General features: G+C 42.4%; 1 protein-coding gene and 1 long non-coding RNA gene across 3 annotated transcripts in view; both read left to right on the forward strand.

The window, feature by feature from the left end:
- Window positions 1–117: 117 nt before the first annotated feature.
- LOC132407559 (uncharacterized) lies at window positions 118–5,725 on the forward strand. The gene is made up of 3 exons (XR_009516507.1): window positions 118–1,154; window positions 2,507–2,581; window positions 5,290–5,725. It is a non-coding gene; the product is annotated as an uncharacterized LOC132407559 (long non-coding RNA).
- Window positions 5,726–14,912: 9,187 nt separating this feature from the next.
- LOC132407553 (bromodomain-containing protein 3-like) overlaps window positions 14,913–19,901 on the forward strand; it is a 40,491-nt gene continuing 35,502 nt past the window's right edge. For both annotated transcript variants that reach the window (XM_059994272.1, XM_059994273.1), the window contains exon 1: window positions 14,913–15,034. The gene's annotated coding sequence lies outside the window, so the exon portion shown is untranslated. The remainder of the gene's footprint in view (window positions 15,035–19,901) is intronic.

Below are 19,901 nucleotides of genomic sequence, written 5' to 3' on the forward strand. Positions count from 1 at the left end.
TGCGCCGCGCCAAACCCGGGCTCCCCAGCTCACGCCGAGGAGCGGCCTTGGGCAAGAGATGCCCCGAGTCTGTCGGCTCCCGCTCCGTCTCCCCTAGCGCCTGAGGGCGCCGAGCCTATCCCGGCCGGGCCAGATGCGGAGAGTGTTAGTACGGCAGATTCATAAGAAGCTCAGGAAAAAAAGTACTCGAAAAAAAATTATAAATCACAGAAATAAGCGGGAGTGTAGGACATCAAAGATAATTCCAGTAATGAGCTAGCATGAGCATGATGGGCTGAGTGGCTTCATTTTAACGTGAATGATGATATATCTGCAATTAGCAACTATTTAGTGAGGTCCAGATGACTAGCTGGCCAAGTTATGATAGAGGCAAAAGAAATTATTAAACCTCAGAATGTTGGCTTTCATAGCTCAAACAGTGCAAGGAAGTTCTCTCCATCTGTACAAAATCACAGAGCGCGGTAGGCATAATGTACCTCGCTCTAGGGCATATTTGAGCTACAACTAGAAGGAAGATCGCTGATAACCTTGCGTTAGGGATATGATCGCTGCCTATGGAACAGCTGGGTGGACACTAACTTGGACCAACTTGAGGGCCTCTGAAAGAATATCACACCTCTCTATGATGGATATGGTCTCCAAAATGGGGTTCGGAGAGGGAATCCATAAATTGCTCTGTATCATCATCAGACCAAATCAATGGGTGGGACATGGAACAGGCTGCCTCTTCTGTCTTCACTGTATGTTATATTAATTGTTTTTGCTGAAATTTGTTTGGAAGGACAAGTACCTAAGGGGAATGTCAATGCTAGTTAGCGGATGACTGAAGGTTGTCTTGTCTATTGCTGATGTTGCTACGAGTGACAATCAGAAGGTTGGGGTTCATGCTTGTTGATTTAGAGGTGTTCTTCCAAGCTGTCATGCAATCCATGTTTGGTTACTGCTGTGATGCCTACTGCTGCTATACCTATGCCACTCAGCTAGCCGTTCCTGCATGGGAGGAGTTCACATTCTGTACAAGCTGGGTTATCAATAAAGTTCAGGCGAATATCCTGTATGCTGGCATCCTAGTATACTCTGCACTCTCCCTCAATACCAAATGCCTTATGGTGTCAGAAGTGGTTGATCATCAATGAATTGGTGCCAGAGACCAGGTAAGATCCCTGAGAAGAAAGAATTTACAGTAAGACTGTTTTTGTTTGCAAATATCTATGAGACTGATCAACCGAAACGCAATGTAAGGAGCATATTGATTGGAAGTACAAGTAAGTTGTTTCACTTTTGAAGTATACTTGGGGCCCTGAACTTTTGGAAAGGAGGTGCATCCCCTGTGATCCCACAGAAAGGCAATGTAGAAAGAGTACGAAGTATTAGTGGGGTTCATGGAGTGAACCATAGCATCTCCTAAAGAAGAATTCACCCATAGAAGGATTTATTATCTTAGAAAGTGTGCTGGTTAACAGATGCTGTCAGACCTTCAGTTGTATCAGACTGCCAAATATGCAGGGCTTTCCCAAAACTTCTTATCGATTTCAGACCTCCACAAATGGCTCGACATCTCAGAGTTCCAACCGTTTTTTTTCCTCTCTCTGGACTCCTACTTAAATATTATTCAAACACAAAGCAATAGATTGAAGCTCAGTGAATATCTTTAATTCAGGGACAGAATCATATCTTGTGTAAAAAAAAATCCATGAAGAAGTGGAATGACCAAACAGATTTGACAGGTTTAATCTCTTCCTCTGGGTCCCATGTTGCTAAAATGTATTTTTTTTATATGTTTCTGTTTTAATTTTAGAGAAAAAGGATTAGGGATGTGGAAAGAGTGCTGTCCTGGTGGGGATCTGATTTGGAATGAAATTAAAAGTTCTTGTGGTTCTAAGTTCCAGGAACATTTGAGAAGCCACTTTACACAGATGTAGCCCCAGATGCTCTGGGGAGGACGTGGCTTGGCTGTGTCTCACATGTGTAGATAGATGCTTTCGCATTGAGAGAGGCAGGAAACACGTTACCCATTGTAGAGGATGAGTCTGGTGACTGATTGTAAAAGTCTGGCAGCCTATGCTTTGTTAAAGTGATGAAGCCATTTCTTCACTGCATCTTAATTGACTTTCTAATGACTTTTGAGTTTGCATCACACCCAGATCAACAAAGAAATATTGGCTTCAAAATTAAAGCCATACACACAAAGGGCACGAAAAAATTTAAACACCTGCAAAGTCATGGGTTCAATTCAAAACCTCAGAAGTGTAATCTGACAGATATTTGATTTAACAATATGTTAAAGATTACAGAACAATACTAGATCAATGGAGTACAAATAGGGCAATGAACTAACTTAACAATATAAGGGAAGTTCCAGTTCCTTCTTCAACTGTTTATCGATGCAATTAGGCATGGCACGGTAGCATTACAGTGCCTTTGACCCTGTTCAATTCTGCCACTGTCTTTAACGAGTTTGTATCTTCTCCCTGTGACCGCATGGGTTTCTTCCAACATTTGAAAGACGTACGGGTTCGTAGTCACATGGATGTAATTGGATGGCAGGGGCTCATCGGATCACAAGGGCCTGTATCTCTAAGTAAGTAAAAAAAATTAGTACAACTGCTTTTCTAATGTCATTGATTAATTAATGACTCTTCCTGTGTAATGATTCCCTAGCTTAAAGATATCATTGGTAGGCTCTTTTGTATTGATACAGTATTTAGTAAGCCAAATAACTAGACGATGCTCTTTCATTTTTTTTATTGGGTTCTTCGGGTTTCTTGCCTTTAAGCAAACAAATCTCAAAGTGTATAATTTATTCCATTCTTTGGTAATAACTGTACGCTGAACCTTTGAACTAGAATAGACAGACATGTTTTACTGTATGCATTCCACATTGGTTGATAAAGTAGAATATCAAAAGTCGAAGCACATGGTATAGTTCGTCAGTGTGTATGCACCCTCAATATATGCTACAGTTGTGTGCTGTAGTATGAGCACAAGTATAAACTACTGACTTGTCAATCATGATTATCATTCGGTAATGTCAGGGTAAGTGTTGAGTAACTGAAAAATATTATGTTGGTCATAAAACTCTACACTTGAATGAATGGGTGGTACTGACAGAGGTTTAATGAATCATAATGATAGATACTCAAAGGCAGAATAAGGGAGTTCTCATGGTAGCAGTAAACCATAGCAGCAGAATTCCGCCATTTGGCTCCTGGGCTCTGCTCCATCATTCAGTTTTTTTTAATCAACAACATTTTTCTGCCTTTTTCACCATAACCCTTACCATCCAAGAACCTATCTAACTTTTCCTTAAATACACCCAACGGTTTAGCCTCCATAACCATTGTCGCAATGAATTCCACAGATTTACCACTCTCTGGCTGAAGAAATTCTTCATCTCAGTTTTAAATGCCCCTTTTTCTGAGGCTGTACCCTCGGGTCCAAGAATCTCCTACCAATCGAAACATCCTCTTCATGTCCCCGGTATCTTAGCCTTTCAGTATCCAGAGGAGTTTGGAGAGATGGATAGAAAATCCAGCTGTGATCCCATGTTAGAATGAATACATACTGAGGAAAAGAAGGAGGTCATTTTGAAGGATTAGTAGGTGTGAGAAGCTAAGTTTAAAATGGAACCAAAATTCATGTAAATCAGAATGGAGCCACCACACTTATGGATAGCAACTTTGGCAAAATACAGTACTGTATTACATAATTTTATTGACACCCCCCCCCCCCACCCACCCCAAAACTTTAACAACAGCTTAGGCAAAGGGGAAAAAAGTGTTGCAATTGTATGAAGTAATTTTAGGACTCTCCTGCCAGAAGACATTGTTTCTCTACCTCACTCATAAATCACCTCGAGTACTTTTAAATGTCCCTTTAAATTTTTGTGCATTGTTAAGTCAGTGCCATCAATTTTCACTGCTGCCTACTCAGTTTCCATTGTAATTTAAACCTTGATCCCCCACTCCGGTTCACCTTTGTTGGTTTTTTAAAATCCAATCTGGGAAAAAAAAACACATCATTTGCCTCAAATCCACAACCATCTTCTGAATGCTGTCCCTCTTCCATATTCTCTGATTATTGACTCCAGTGAACTCTGATCTCTTATGACTTTCAGTGTTGGAACCATCACTAATACGGTGGTACCCTCCCTGAACCTCAACAGCTGCTTCCCCACATTGAAATGCATCTCAAAACAATTGTACGCGATTGAGTCTCTAATTACACTCAAACTTTGCAATCCATTGTTATTTCACCATGGAGATGTTCGGAATGTACAATTTTAATTACAAGGAGATTAAAAGAGTTCGATCTGGTCCAAACATATAGAAGCTTTATGGTTATAATCTTACATTCTATAAGCACTCTCAGAGACACAGTATTTCAACAGATAGCCTGAGTACTTAAGGGAATAGATTTGTACTCATTTTAATTAACTCAACATCATTAACATAATAAAATATAGAAAATACCACAAACAATCAGTAGTTCAGACAGCATCTGCGAAAAGAGAAACATTTACAGTTCCAGAATTTGGACCTTCATCACAACTGAAAAGAAAAAAAAACAATTTAATTTTCAGGAGAGAAGGTGGGTGGAAGAAGGAAATAAGTGGATAGGACAAAGGGACTGTCTCTGGTAGGATGAGCCAATCTCTCCTTCACCAACCCTCTTTTGTTTCAATGTGATCATCTCTAATTATTTTAAAATTCAGAGAGGTTCACCTGAATCAAATTCTCCCCAGGATCTTCTTAAGTCAGGAATCAAACTAGAGAGCTTTTGCTGTACAATCCCCAAACCAAGTAAGTCCTTCTAAACCATGGGTTCTCTACCTGGGGTCCATGACATAAAAATGATTGGGATCCCCTGTAGTAAATATTTAAAGTTGAAAAGTGGACATGATGCTAAGTCTTACACAATTGCGGTCAGATTGTCTAGCTCGTATAATCCAATTGCATTGCAATAAAGATCAACAATCCCAACTGCTTGCTGTCGTTTAATTTTAATTTTGCACTTTATGTATAAGATCACTCAAATCCCACTGAACATCAACATATAAGATTCTTCTGCTATATTTACATTTTCACCCAAAATTGTTATTGGGGAAATACTGGTCTATAATTAGTGTCAGAACATCTTGAAAAGTTACAGCTGATTTGAGAGATAAAATGATTTGTTAAGGTTACAAAGTTCAAAGTAAAGTTATTATCGAAGTAGGTATATGTCACTATATATAGCCCAAAATTCAATTTCTTGTGCCCATTAACTGTTCATTTTTATTTTATTTAGAGATAAAGGAAACAGAATAGGTCTTTCTGGCCCTTCAAGCTTCATCAGCCAGCAACCCTGATTTAACCCTAATTTAATCACGAGAAATTTACAACAATCACTGAACCTACCCAGTACATCTTTGGACTATGGGAGAAAATCACTGATCATAGGTTAATTGATCACTGGGAAGAAATCAGAGAAAACCCACGCACTCCACAGGGATGAGGTGCAGAGACTCCTTACAAAAGACGCAGGGACTGAATTCCGTATTCCAGTGCCCTGAGTTGTAATAACATCATGCTAACTGGCTCCCCACCATGATGCCGGAAAGAATAGCTGCTCTTTCGAGCTAGGTGATACAAAGAAACACAATCGAATTAATATAAAAAATATACACAGACAAAGATGGTCAAACAACCAAGGTGGAAAAGAAGACAAACTGTGCAATTACAAAAAAAACTAAATATGTACTGTACCTGTAATAAATAATATTGAGAACGAGTTGTAGAGTCCTTGAAAATGAGTTCATAGGTTGTGAAATCAGTTCAGAGTTGAGGTGAGTGAAGGTTCAGGAGTCTGATGGTTTAAGGTATTAACTGTTCCTGAACCTGGTGGTGTGGGTCCTAAGCTCCTGTACCTCCTTACCAAAGGCAGCAGTGAGAAGAGATCATGGCCTGGATGGTAGGGGTCCTTGATGATGGGTACTGCTTTCTTGTGGCAGTGCTGCTTGTGGATGTACTCAAAGTTGGGAAGGGCTTGACTGTGATGCACTAGGCTATATCCACTACTTTTGTCGGTTTTTCTGTTCCTGGGCATTGGTGTTTCTATCCTAGGCGGTGATGCAACCGATCAGGATACTCTCCAGCATGCATCTATAGAAGTTAGTCAAAGTTTTAGACGATATGCCAAATCTGCGTAAACTTCTAACAAAACAGAGGTGCTGCAGTGCATTCTCTGTAATACCACTTAAGTGCTGTTCCCAGGACAGAACGTCTGAAATGATAACGGCAAGGAATTTAAGGTTAGTGGCCCTCTCCACCTCTAATCCCATAATGAAGACTGATTCATGGACTTCTAGATTCTTGTAGTCAATTATCAGCTCTTTCACTTTACTGATGTTGAGTGAGAGGTAGTTGTTGTGCAACCATTCAGCCAGATTTCCATCCTCCCTCCTTTATGCCAATTAATTTCCACCTGTGATTTGGCCAATGATAATGGTGTCATCAGGAAACTTGAATATGGCATTGGAGCTGTAACATAGAAAATAGGTGCAGGAGTAGGCCATTTGGCCCTTCGAGCCTGCACCGCCATTCAGTATGATCATGGCTGATCATCCAACTCAGAACCCTGTACCTGCTTTCTCTCCATATCCCCTGATCCCTTTAGCCACAAGGGCCATATCTAACTTCCTCTTAAATATAGCCAATGAACTGGCCTCAACTGTTTCCTGTGGCAGAGAATTCCACAGATTTACCACTCTCTGTGTGAAGAAGTTTTTCCTCATCTCAGTCCTAAAAGGCTTCCCCTTTATCATTAAACTGTGACCCCTCATTCTGGACTTCCCCAACATCGGAAACAATCTTCCTGCATCTAGCCTGTCCAATCCCTTTAGAATTTTATACGTTTCAATAAGATCCCCCCTCAATCTTCTAAATTCCAGTGAGTATAAGCCTAGTCGATCCAGTCTTTCTTCATATGAAAGTCCTGCCATCCCAGGAATCAATCTGGTGAACCTTCTCTGTACTCCCTCTATGGCAAGAATGTCTTTCCTCAGATTAGGGGACCAAAACGGCACACAATATTCTAGGTGTGGTCTCACCAAGGCCTTTTACAACTGCAATAGAACCTCCCTGCTGCTGTACTCAAATCCTTTTGCTATGAATGCCAACATACCATTTGCCTTTTTCACCGCCTGCTGTACCTGCATGCCCACCTTCAATAACTGGTGTACAATGACACCCAGGTCTTGTTACATCTCCCCTTTTCCTAATCGGCCATCGTTCAGATAATAATCTGTTTCCCTGTTCTTGCAACCAAAGCGGATAACCTCACATTTATCCACATTAAATTGCATCTGTCATGAATTTGCCCACTCACCTAACCTATCCAAGTCACCCTGCATCCTCCTCACAGCTAACACCGCCGCCCAGCTTCGTGTCATCCACAAACTTGGAGATGCTGCATTTAATTCCCTCGTCTAAATCATTAATATATATTGTAAACAACTGGGTCCCAGCACTGAGCCTTGCAGTACCCCACTAGTCACTGCCTGCCATTCTGAAAAGGTCCCATTTACTCCCACTCTTTGCTTCCTGTCTGCCAACCAATTCTCTATCCACATCAATGTCATACCCCCAATTACTGTGTGCTTTAATCTCACACTAATCTCCTGTGTGGGACCTTGTCAAAAGCCTTTTGAAAATCTAAATATACCACATCCACTGGCTCTCCCCTATCCACTCTACTAGTTACATCTTCAAAAAATTCTATAAGATTCGTCAGACATGATTTTCCTTTAACAAATCCATGCTGACTTTGTCCAATGATTTCGCTGTACTTAGCCTCACAGTCATAAGTATAAAGCGAACAGAGCAGGGGCTATACCTTGAATATTTTTGAAGAGATGGGTAGGGAAATGCCTAACTGGGAATTTATATGGATTTCCAGATGGCAATTGTATCATTAAAAAAAAAAACTTTTAAGTACAATTGAAGCTATAGTTGGAATAAAATTGTTGATGTAAAACTGGCTGAGTGACAATACAAAGAGCAGTGGTTAAAAACAGTTTTACAGATTGGTTGAATGTGGCCAGTGATCTCTCACAAAGATTAATGTTAGCTTTGCAACTTTTCATCCTATTTAAAAATTACATAGATTTCAGAACAGAAACCCACATAACCCAGAGATGAATGGCAAAAATGTAGATGGAACTGTAAATAGTGTAGATGGAAACACAAAACTATAAAAGAACGTTAAAGCATTTTAAATTAAAAAATAATTAAAAGTTTAAGTAAAATTTTAATCATTGGGTTTAAGGGCAGGCAAATTTGAGACCCTTCACTTTCGACTTTAAAAAGATAGATCTAAGTTCTTTTTATATCGTGAATGGCTATGAGTAATTGTTCCAAAAGAGAGGGTCAATTAAAACATCACAGAGAGGTACAGAAAATAATTAGAAAGGAAAATAGAATGCTGCCTTTCCTTTGTTAGGACTTAGAGGTCACCAAAGCCACAGGCTCGTGGAGTCAGAGCCAGTAAAATTCAGCACTGAGTGCCACATTACTTGCACAACATTTATGTCTTTTTAGTGCTAATACTTCAATGTATGAATTGTACAGGAAAATCTTTAAAACATATTTCTACATCACCTAATTACTACAAGATGTAAAGCATTGTGAGCTTCCACTCTGGTCATCGTTCTTTGGAAATCTGGTTGACATATTGGCAAAGCAGTGTTCGTTGGGGGGGGGGGGTTTGGTCAGATGTTGATTTTTAAGGGTTACGGTATGTTTCAATTCCATCAACTTCAGATTGCCACGAATTAGAGCATTTGCTGTGCCAAAGGCTGAAACATTATCTCGATTACAGTGTTTTGCTCCTGGCATTTGCTTTCAGAATTTGTTTTAGAATCTCTTTTCCTGGAATTCCAATTGTCCTGCAGATGTTGCAGTAACCATAATTTTGAGAATTGCACATGGTTCAGTGCTGACTTTCTGTGTGGAGTTTTCTTGATTTCCTTGTAACTGCATGGGTTTCCTCCAGGCATTCCAGTTTCCTCTTGCAACCCAAGGCTGCGTGGGTTGGTGGGTTACTTACCCTGTCTCCCCATGTAAGTCAGGGAATGTGGGGGGAGGGGTGGGGTTGGAGTAATAAAATAAAAAATGGGAATCACATAGGATTATTGTGTGCCAATGATTAATGGTCAAAGTGGACTCAGAAGGCCAAACGGCTAGATTCTGTGCTGAATGACATGGTAGCATAGTGGTTTGCACAACACTTTACTGTGCCAGTGACCTGGGTTCAATTCGCACCGCTGCCTGTAAGGAGTTAGTATGTTCTCCACGTGGGGTTCCCTCTGGTGCTCCGGTTTCCTCCAAAGCTATCAGTAGGTAAATTGCTCAGTGTAAATTTTCCCTCGAGTAGCCGAGGGTTAAATGCTGGGCAGCGCAGCTCGCAGGGCCGATTCTACGCTTTGCCTCAATAAATAAACAGTAGTTTGATGTTGTTGGTATTATCTCCTAATTCCAGTTCTTCAGTGGATGTCTTTAACTCAATCACTCTTCCCATTTGAACAGATGAAATGAAAAATTTCTGTAACACATACAGTATATTTCAATGATTTGCTTGTAAGATGTTCATGACCATTCAGTGAGCGGGGGGGAGATTATTGACATTAGGGATAATGTTTCAAGAGTCCAGTAAAGCCTACATTTTTTTTCTAACCACTGCAAATGTTCCATGCATTGTGATACTGATACGTTTATTTAGCAGTATGCTAACATTTACTAGCGCAGGGGTTCCCAGCCTGGGGTCCACGGACCCCTCAGCAAATAGTAAGGGGTCCATGGCATAAAACAGGTTGGGAACTCCTGTTCTAGAGTAACACACACAAAATGCTGAAGGAACTCAGCAGGCCAGGCAGCACCTATGGAAAGAAATAAAAAGTTGACATTTTAGACACTTTATCAGGATTTTGGTGACCTGCTGAGTGAGTTGTTCTGGATTTCCAGAATTTGCAGAATCTTGTGTTTATAGTTGGCATTTTCCAATATTTGTCAACTACATTCTTTACGTCAACACTTAAGGTTGTTTCATTTAATACCACAATCCTTTCTTTTGCCATTTTAACTGCATAGACATGGATATTGCTTATTGTTATTTATTAGATAGATACAGCTTATTGTTATTTGTTGAAGCTGATTGCCAGAGAAGGCTGTAGAGCATTATTGAAAATTATTTGTGACATAAGCACTGATCCGGGAGAAGTACCTGCCATAGTACAGCATTGATTTATCAGAACAATACCTGGATTAAAAGGCAAGAAATGACAACATGAATCAGTTACGTTCCCTGGAATTTAGCTAGGAGAAACTGGAAAGGGAGAGCATTCATTTCCATTGGTTGCAGAATCTCAGAACACTAAGTCTCACAATCTAAACATTAATGCCAAGTGTTTCAGTGATTAATTTAGGAAACACCTCCACACAAGACCTGGTCACGTCTGGTATTCCCATCTTCAAATTGCAAGTGATACAAGGTCAATTGTTAATTTTGAATGTGAGAATGATAAATTTAAAAATTGATTTTAAGGGATGTGGAACAAAAGCAGGTGTGCGAAGGGCCATAAATGTAAACATAGTGCTGTTTTTTTTTCTTAGAAGCTCAAGCATGTCACCAAATATTTTAACAACCTTCTACAGGTGCACTGTAGAAACAATCCTGACTAGCTGCGTTGTAGCCTGGTATTGCAATTCCAAGTACAGAAATGTAAGAGGCTGCAGAGAGCAGCAGACACAGCCTTCCACCACTGAAAGCATCTTCGTGAGTCAACACATCAGGAAGGTGGCATCTATTATCAAGGACCCCCCACTGTCCGGGCCATACCCTCCAATCACTACCAGTTGGCAGGAGGGAGAGAAACCTGATATCCCACACTACAGATTCAGGAACAGCTAATTTCCTACAGCCAACAGATTCTTGAATCAATCTGCACAACCCTCATTCTACCTCAGCAATGGCTCACTGCAGACCATCTCTTGCATTACCACGGACTTGCTTCTACTTGTATATTTGCAGGATTGTCTTTTTTTAAAGTTTTTTTTACTTCTAGGTCTTGTATAATTAATCTGTTTTGCCTGAATTTACATGTCTGTCCTGCATGAAAATGTTTCATTGTGTTGGTATTGCACTGTCTTGGCTTGCTAAGTCCAACATTCTCACAATTAGCATTTGTCAGTCCCATTTTCATCCTGGCAATGATGATGTACTCATTTAGGTACATCCTTCACAGTAAAGCAATGTTCATAATGAACACAGTGGTCCAGTAGAGTGCTAACTCGGGATTTGAGTAACAACAAAATTTCTAGCAACACACACAAAATGCTGGTGGAACGCAGCAGGCCAGGCAGCATCTATAGGAAGAAACACCTGACAAAGAGTCTCGGCCTTGACACAGGACCTGACGAAGGGTCTCGGCCCAAAACTTTGACAGTGTTTCTCCCTATAGATGCTGCCTGGCCTGCTGCGTTCCACCAGTATTTTGTGTGTGTTGCTTGAATTTCCAGCCATCTGCAGATTTCCTCGTGTTTGCTAACAAAATTTCTAACTCCTTCTATTACTCTTGAGACAAAGGCCGGTATTCCATAGGCTTCTAAATATTTCTCAATCCTAAACGACATCTTTCTAATTTTTTTGCATATCATAGTTTCAGTCTTTTAGAAAATAATCTGATCTGGCTTTGCTTTAGGTTATTCAGCTTATCGAGTCTGCTCCACCATTCCAACATGGCTGATTTATTACCCCTCTCAATACACTCAAAGACTACGTTATTAGGTACAGGGGTAGGACCCAGTGTGGTCTTCTGCTGCTGTAGCCCATCCATTTTAAGGTTTTAAGTCGTGTGCATTCAGAGATGCTCTTCTGAACACCACTGTTGTAATGTGTGGTGATTTAAGTTAGTCACCTTCCTGTCAGCTTGAACTAATCTGGCCATTCTCCGCCAACCTCTCTTATTAGCAAGGCCACAGAACCGACACGCGCAGGATTTTTTTTTGTTTTTACACTATTCTCTGTGTACTCTAGAGACTACTGTACATGAAATTCCCATTAGATGAGCAGTTTCTGAGATAGTCAAACCATCCTGTTGCCTTCAACCTCATTCTGGCAACTCCTGGGACGACACCAGTGACAAGCTGTACACCCACTCATGGGAAAGGCTTTGGGAGTAAACCCTGAGGACAAATCCAGAGCTGGAGTCCCTAAGCTAGTCCAACGTTGTCTTCAACCTTGGTCTGGGAACTCCTGCGACGACGCTGGTGCCAGGCTGTATCGGCCCTTGCCCTTCCATTAGATGACATCAGTGTTGTGGGGAGGGGAGACTTGCAGCATGGGCAACTGCCGGTCTTCCACACAACCTTGCCCAGGCCTGCGCCCTGGAGAGGACACTCCAGGTGCAGATCCATGGTCTCGCAAGACTAACAGATGCCACCACCAAACTACCCTGTCCAGCACTAACAATCACTTCACGGAATATTACATTTCTTCCCGATACTTAAGTTTGTCCTGAACAATAACTGAACCTCTTGGCCATTTCTGCATGCTTTTAAGTATTGAATTGCTGCCATGTGATTGGCAGATTAGATATTTGCATGAATGAGGCATACAGGTATATCTAATAAGATGGCCACTGAGTGTATGTTTCAAGATGGATCACCACGCAGAAATGCCCTTCTGCTGCTATCTGCACTCTTTGCATCAGATCCTTGGGAGGTGGCCAGTTGATGATCCTCCTGGATGGGGTATCTAGGAGAGGTCGTTGGTCATTCAGGTCTCTGATGGGATGAAATCAGTTGGCAGCAAAACTTGAGAATTTGTGACTCATTGCAGCGGAGGAGACTGATTTGTTGGGAAAATTCAGAACCAAGATTGACGAGAGTTTTGTATCTTGAAGACTCATGAGATATGGAATAGAACTAGGTTAAAAAGTACACCAGTAATTCACAGATTTCCTTCCCCAATGAACTTCCCAAATAACTAACAATGATAAAACTCTTGCTTTGTAATTTCACAGAGTTCGTGTTCAAACAACCAAATCATCAGAACATTTTCACCCCAAGAGAAAGAGAAATAGTAACAGATTTGGGTGACATGGTAGCATAGCGGTTAGTGCGATGCTGTAACAGTGTGGGACATCGGAGTGCAATCCGGTGTCCATACGACTTAGGAGTAGAATTAGGCCATTTGGCCCATCGACTCTGCTCCGCCATTCAATCATGACTGATCCTTTTCTGCCCCTCCTCCTCAACCCCAGTTCCTGGCCTTCTCCCCATAACCTTTGATGCCAATCAAGAACCTATCAATCTTTGCCATAAATATACCGAACGACCTGGCCTCCACAGCTTCATGTGGTAACAGTTTCCATAAATTAACACTTTGGCTAAAGAAATTTCTCCACATCTCTGTTTTGAAAGGGTACCCCTCTATCCTGAGGCTGTGCCTGCTTGTCCCAGACTCTCCCACCATGGGAAACATCCTTTCCACATCTACTGTGTCCAGGCCTTTCGACATTCAGAAGGTTTCAATGAGATTCCCCCCTCATCCTTCTAAATTCCAGCGAGTTCAGCAAGTGTCCTCTGTAAGGAGTCTCTGTATGTCCTCCATGTGGGTTTTCTCTGGGTCCTCCGGTTTCCTTAGATAGTCCAAAGACCTACCAGGTAAGTTAATTGATCATTGTAAGTTGTCCTATGATTAGATTAGGGTCAAATCAGCATTGTTAGGGTTTGCTCAGCTTTAAGGGCCAGAAGGCCTATTCCATGTTGTATATCTAATTAAATAAGCTGGGAGTTATATAGAGATATGAATGTTTAGAGAAATTAAAAATAAAATACGAAATATATTAAAAATGGAGATCTTAATACCAAGTGAATGTTATTGCAGGGGCGCCATTTCATTGTTTTATTTTGGAGTGGAAAATAGCCATTACACAGCTCCTTTTCTGTGAATGGCATCAATACATTTAAATCAGGGGTGAAAACAAAGCGATAATGAACACAAGAAATTCTGCAGAAGCTGGTAAACACACAAAATGCTGGAACTCAGCAGGTCTGGTAGTACCCGTGGAAATGAACAAACAGTCGACATTTCGGCGCAAAGACCCTCCTTGAGGTCCACCAGGGAGAACTTTCCAGATCTATTTCAAATCACAGTGCGAACTTTTAAAATCATCTTATAAGGAGCAACTGAGACCAGGTTTAACATTCAGTTCAAAGGACTGTCCTTCCATAGCCCTCCCTCAACCGTACAAAGATAACAGGATTCGAAAGTGGCTGAAGTCTGCAACACTCGTGATCCAAATGCTCCTACAGCAGGAGTTACACCTTAAACAAGTTTTTAAATTGACTGGAGTCCTGGAAACGTTAATAAAATTATTTAAACTCGAAACTATATTTCCAAACAACACTTGAGCTAGGGGCAGGGGGTCAGCGAGGCAGCCAATCAGCTTCTCCTGTACTGTAAAGCAGCGCCTCACTCGCCGCCCCAAATAGGGAGAGGTGCAGAAGCGCCATTATGTAATGGAGCTGCTACTTGGTTCCCAGAACAATCTCACTGACAGTAGTGCAGCGCTCACTCTCCTGCCCGTGTAGCATTGGTGAACAACTTCGCACAGGGGACAGGGGTGGGTCTCCAAAACCCTCCGCCAGACTCTTCCAACACCCCCCCGGGGGGATCAAGAAACAAACCCAACTGAGATCAATTTTCTTGCCGCCTCTTAGTTTCGCTTTTTTTAAATACACACCTCTAACACCGGGAGACTACGTCTGCGCAATGCCGGCATGCTAGGAGTTGTAGTCCGAATTCACTCAGCCCAAACGCTTCCTGACCTTTGGGTCCCGGAGCGGGGAACTGCACCTCCCATCGGGCCCCGCGCGGCCAGCGCAGGCGCAGTGTCTCGGCGGGCTCCGTATGTCGCCGCGGAGGATGCACGAAGATTAGAGGCGAGCCAGCAAGCGGCCGCTGGTTGCAGCGGCGCCGATCCGCGGGGCAGGTACCCGGTCTCCCGTCTCTTGTGTATGCGGGAACGCTCGCCCCAGCCTTGGGGATTGTAGGAGGGTGAGGCAGGTCTGGAGTTGGAGCCCAGGAATAACGGGGTGGATACATTGCATCCAGAGGCCGCCGTGTAACAAAGCGTCCGCTACATTGTTTTCAGTTCCAGTTCGCCCGCCGCTCGGAACAGCGCGAATATCTCATTCGTTGTTCCGCTACGACGTCTCCGGCTCCCGGGTTATTATGCTCCGGGAACCGACGGCCGTAGCCAACAACAGGAGCAACCCGCGGGAGGTCGCTTCCCAGCCCGCCATCTTTTGTAGCCGCTCGGAAAATTGGGGAGGGGTAGCGGTTTTGGGGAAGAAGAGGAGAGCATAGACGCAGTCCGCGCCCTGCTCTCGCTGCTGGGACAAGTGGGTTTTCTGTCCCGCCGCCCGCTTCCCAGAGAAATGGAACCCGACGGTCTGTGTCGGGCGGGAAGTGGGTGGTCGTGCAGTAACTAAATGAATGATGGAGCTGGCTAGTTTGTCTCCGGGATTGGTTGCAAACAAACACACCTCGGTGCTTTGGGAGGAGCAGAGGTTCAATGTGAGCCCGCAGCATTAAAACAGAATGAAGCTCTCTCCTCCCCCCCCCCCCCCCCAAATCTTCCATCTGGTGTGTCTTCCGACCAACCATATTGGTGAATAAACATATGGGAAGTTCCAGTAATTTTGAATGTCATAGAACAATATGACATGAATGTTAAAAGAACAATATTCTCACCAATGATCAACCCCTCTCTGTTGTTGGAGGCGGGGCACGCGCTTAACAAATTGTCCAAGCGTGAACCGAAAATTTCATTTATCGTGGTCCACATCAGTGCCAATTGGAAAACGAGTCGGACCTTCTCACTCGATAAGTGGATATTCCTTAATTCTTCCAAAATAGAATCGATTTAGGGTTCAGTCTGCAACTCAGTTACAGCCTAATTGGAAAACATATTGAATAATATGTTTTTTTAATAGGCCTCTTTCACCCGCCCTCTGTCCAATTTAACGCTTCCATTAACTGGCTGTTTAGAAAAAAGTTCAGGAAACGAACGTACTTAGTTAACACAGTGCCAGATATTTAATACCTCCCCTTTTGAATTGTCTTAGTGTTTGAGTCTGTCTCCTTTGTAAATTAGGAGAGCAGTTGCGTATTTATTGAAGTGGTAATCTTTGGGGTGGATGGGTGTTTGATTAAATTTACGTTAACTCTCTAACTGATAATCTGCATGACCCTTCAATACCAGTCGACTTAAGGGAGAGAGGCAGTCTCAGGGGAGGGAGACATTCCTTCTTAAAAGGAAGTTTTTTAATGGTTTACATACGGGAATGTCTTTAATTCATATCTGTAGTCTTAATGCTGTGTCAAATCAGGAGAGGTGAGCTGCAAACAAGATGTCAACTCAGGCGAGGGATACCAACCAAGCCCAGAGCTCTAAGTTTAGGTTCTGTCTTAAATCTCTAACCCAGAAATAAGAAAGGATTTGCTGCCTGAGAACATGATAAGATCATTCAGCCTCTTGGGCCTGCCCTTCTCATCAGCCAATTGCTTACCTGCCAACTATTACTTGCCTGTCAATCCAGTTTAATTCAGTTCATGATCTTTGGTATAATTGTCCGTGCTGTAATTAAAAATGGAAAATACTAGAAACACTGAGAGACAGAATCAGTGGAAAGACAAATGGAATTAACTATGACAGCTTAGGGACCAGGAGTTAGTTGGAATTATGCAATTCTAGAACCCTTGTTCTAGATCTCTTCCTTCAGAATAACTTCTGTCTGTATTCCCAATGTATCTGTTAAAAGAAATATTTACCCAGTTTTATATGATTATTTTCTGAGGCAAACTGTTTTCAGAAAGCAGTAACTTTAAATTGCTTGTAATTTAACTTAAAAGCAATTTAACTCTAAAAGCAGAGTCATTGGTTTGCAATGAATAACTTACAATTCATGGTGCATGTGTGAAACTGTAAAGTTTCAAAATGTAACTTTCCAAGATGAATATGAATACTGGGAAACTTTGATAATAACAGCTGATTGATGTTTCAATATTGGGTTTGCTCATAAACCTGGACTATGAGCCATTTTCCAGAGAGCCAGCAGGGTCTGTGACCAAAGCTGAGAGTCCAGAGTGGCTGGATGTGAAACCAGAATGAAGTTTAGAATCCTCGACATGGGCCAGGAACGCAAATACACTTGCAACTGCAGTGCTTCTGGCCCAAAACATTGCTTCATTTAATCCCACCGTTTCACTGGAGAATGTTCTCTGTATGGCATGCCAAGTGGGAGAATGAGGAGTTGGTAGATCTGAGCTGCAGGAAGGTAGTCACACCTAAGTTACAGGAAGCAGGTTCCTGGGTGACGTCAGGAAGGAGAAAGTGAATAGGCAGCCATTGCAGAGTACTCCAGTTGGTGTTCCTCTCAACAATAAGTAGAGCTATTTGGATACTGTTGGGTGGGGACGACTTACTGGGAGGGTGGGGGGGGGGAATTACAGTGGTGGGGGGGAATTACAGTAACCAGGTGTCTGATGCTGAGACTGGCTCTGTGGCTCAAAAGGTGGGGGGGGGGGGAAGAAGAGGGGTGCAGTAGTTCCATAATTAGAGGGGTAGAAAGCAGATTCTGTGGATGTGAAAGAGACAGCCCGAATGGTATGTTGCCTCCCAGGTACCATACCTGGGGTCAGGGATGCCTTGGAACAGGTCAGGAGGGGAAGGGTGAACAGTAAGGAGGCTTGGTACATAACGAAGGTAGAAAAGGGAGGAGGTCCTGAAGAACGAATTTAGGGAGCTAGGTGGAAAGCAGGACCTACAGGGTAGTAATCTCTGGATTGCCACCTTGTGTAGCAAGTCAGTGAGGGTAAGAACAGGCAGATGAATGTGTTGCTGAAGAATTGGTACAGTGGGCAGGGTTTTAGATTTCTTCATCATTGGGATCTCTTCTAGGGAAAGTACAACCTGTGCAGGAAGGATGAGTTACACCTGAACCCGAGGGGGACCAATATCCCTGTGGGCAGGTTTGCTCGAGGTGTTGGTGAGAGTTTAAACTAGTTTGGCTGGGGGGGGGGAAGTGGGGCAGTTGGTATACAACTAGATGCAAAGTGAGACTGTGAAGAATGAAGGGCAAATGATAGGACATCATTACAGTCAGTGGGTCGAGGTAAGTGTAACGGGGCCAAATGAATACAGGGCTGAAGGGCGTTATAAATGTAATAAAGTAGCCCGTTAGAGATTGGCAGGTATAATGTTGTGGGCTGCAATAAGATCATAGTTGAGAGCTTAAAGGATAGGCTGGTAGGCAGAGGGGGTTGGGTTGGTTCTATTTTAAAAAAAAAATGAAATCAAATTCTTAGAAAGAGATGACATAGATGGCAGATGTAGAATCCTTGTGGGTAGACTTACGAAACTGCAAGGGGAAAAAGACTTATGAGAGTTATATACAGACCTCTGAACAGTAGCCAGGATCACTTTGGGAAATAGAAGAGGCATGTGAAGAAGGGTAATGTTGCAAAAATCATGGTGGATTTCCATGTGCAGGTAGATTGGGAAAATTCAGTTGGTGCTGGATCCCAAGAGAGGGAATTTGCAGAACACCTATGAGAAGTTTTTTTAGAGCAGCTTGTGGTTGAGTCCACTATGGGAACAGTAATTCTGGATTGGGTGTTCGGTAATGCCCAGATTTGATTCGGAAACTTGTAAAGAAACCCTTGGTAGGCAGTGATCATAATATGATAGAATTAATCCTGCAGTTGGGACAGAGAAGCTAAAAATGGATGTATCAGTAATACAGTGGAGTAAGGGGAATTACAGAGGCAGAAGAGAGAGCAGCTGGTCACTGTGGATAGGAACAATGATTGGAAAGGGACATTATCAGGGATGACAACAGAACAGCAACGGCTGGAGTTTCTGGAAGCAATTTGGAAGGTGCAGAATGGATGCATCCTGAAGAAGGAGAAGTATTCTAAAGGGGGGGGGGGAATGAGGCAATGTGGCTAACAAAGGAAGTCAAAGTCAGCATAAAAGTGAAAGAGAGGGTATACATTATAGCAAAAATTGGTGGGAAGTTAGAGGATTGGGAAGAATTTAAAAGCGAGCAGAAGGTAACTAAAAAAGGCCTTAAAGAAAGAAAAGGTGAACTGTGAATGTAAGCTAGCCTATAATATAAAAGATACCAGAGGTACATAAGGACTAAAACACAGATGAAAGTGGTTATCGAACCATTGGAAAATGATGCTGCAGAGGTAGTAACGGGGGTGGGGGAGGGAACGAAGAAATCGCAGGCAAGTTTAATCAGTATTTTGTGTCCGTCACCACTGTGGAACACACTTGCAGAATGCCAGAAGGTAGAGAGTGTCAGGGGGCAGAGGTTAGTTTAGTTGCTGTTACTAAGGAGAAGGTGCTTGGAACCTGAAAAGTCTGAAGGTGGATAAGTCACCTGAATGACAAAGCAGAGTCAGTGAATGTTGTTTTATTTGGATTTTCAGAAGGTTTTTTATAAGGTGCCTCTTATGAGTCTGCTTTACTAGATAAGAGCCCATGGTATTGTGGGAAAGATACAAAAATGGATAGGAGCTTGGCTGGCTGGAGACAGAGTGTGAATAAAGGGGGCCTTCTCTGGTTGGCTACCAGTGATGGCAGTGATTTGAATTAAGGAATTTATGGCTTTGTGGTCAAGTTTGCAGATGATGTGATGGGTGTAAGGGTAGGTAATGTTGAGAAAGCAGGGTGTCTGCAGAAGGACTTAGTTTGGGGAAATGGGCAAAAAAGTGGCAGATGGAATATAATGTAGGGAAGTACATGCTCTTTGTCAGAAGGAATAAAGATGTAATTTTGTAAATGT

This window comes from Hypanus sabinus, chromosome 18 (genome assembly GCF_030144855.1).
Source record: "Hypanus sabinus isolate sHypSab1 chromosome 18, sHypSab1.hap1, whole genome shotgun sequence".
NCBI lineage: Eukaryota > Metazoa > Chordata > Chondrichthyes > Myliobatiformes > Dasyatidae > Hypanus > Hypanus sabinus.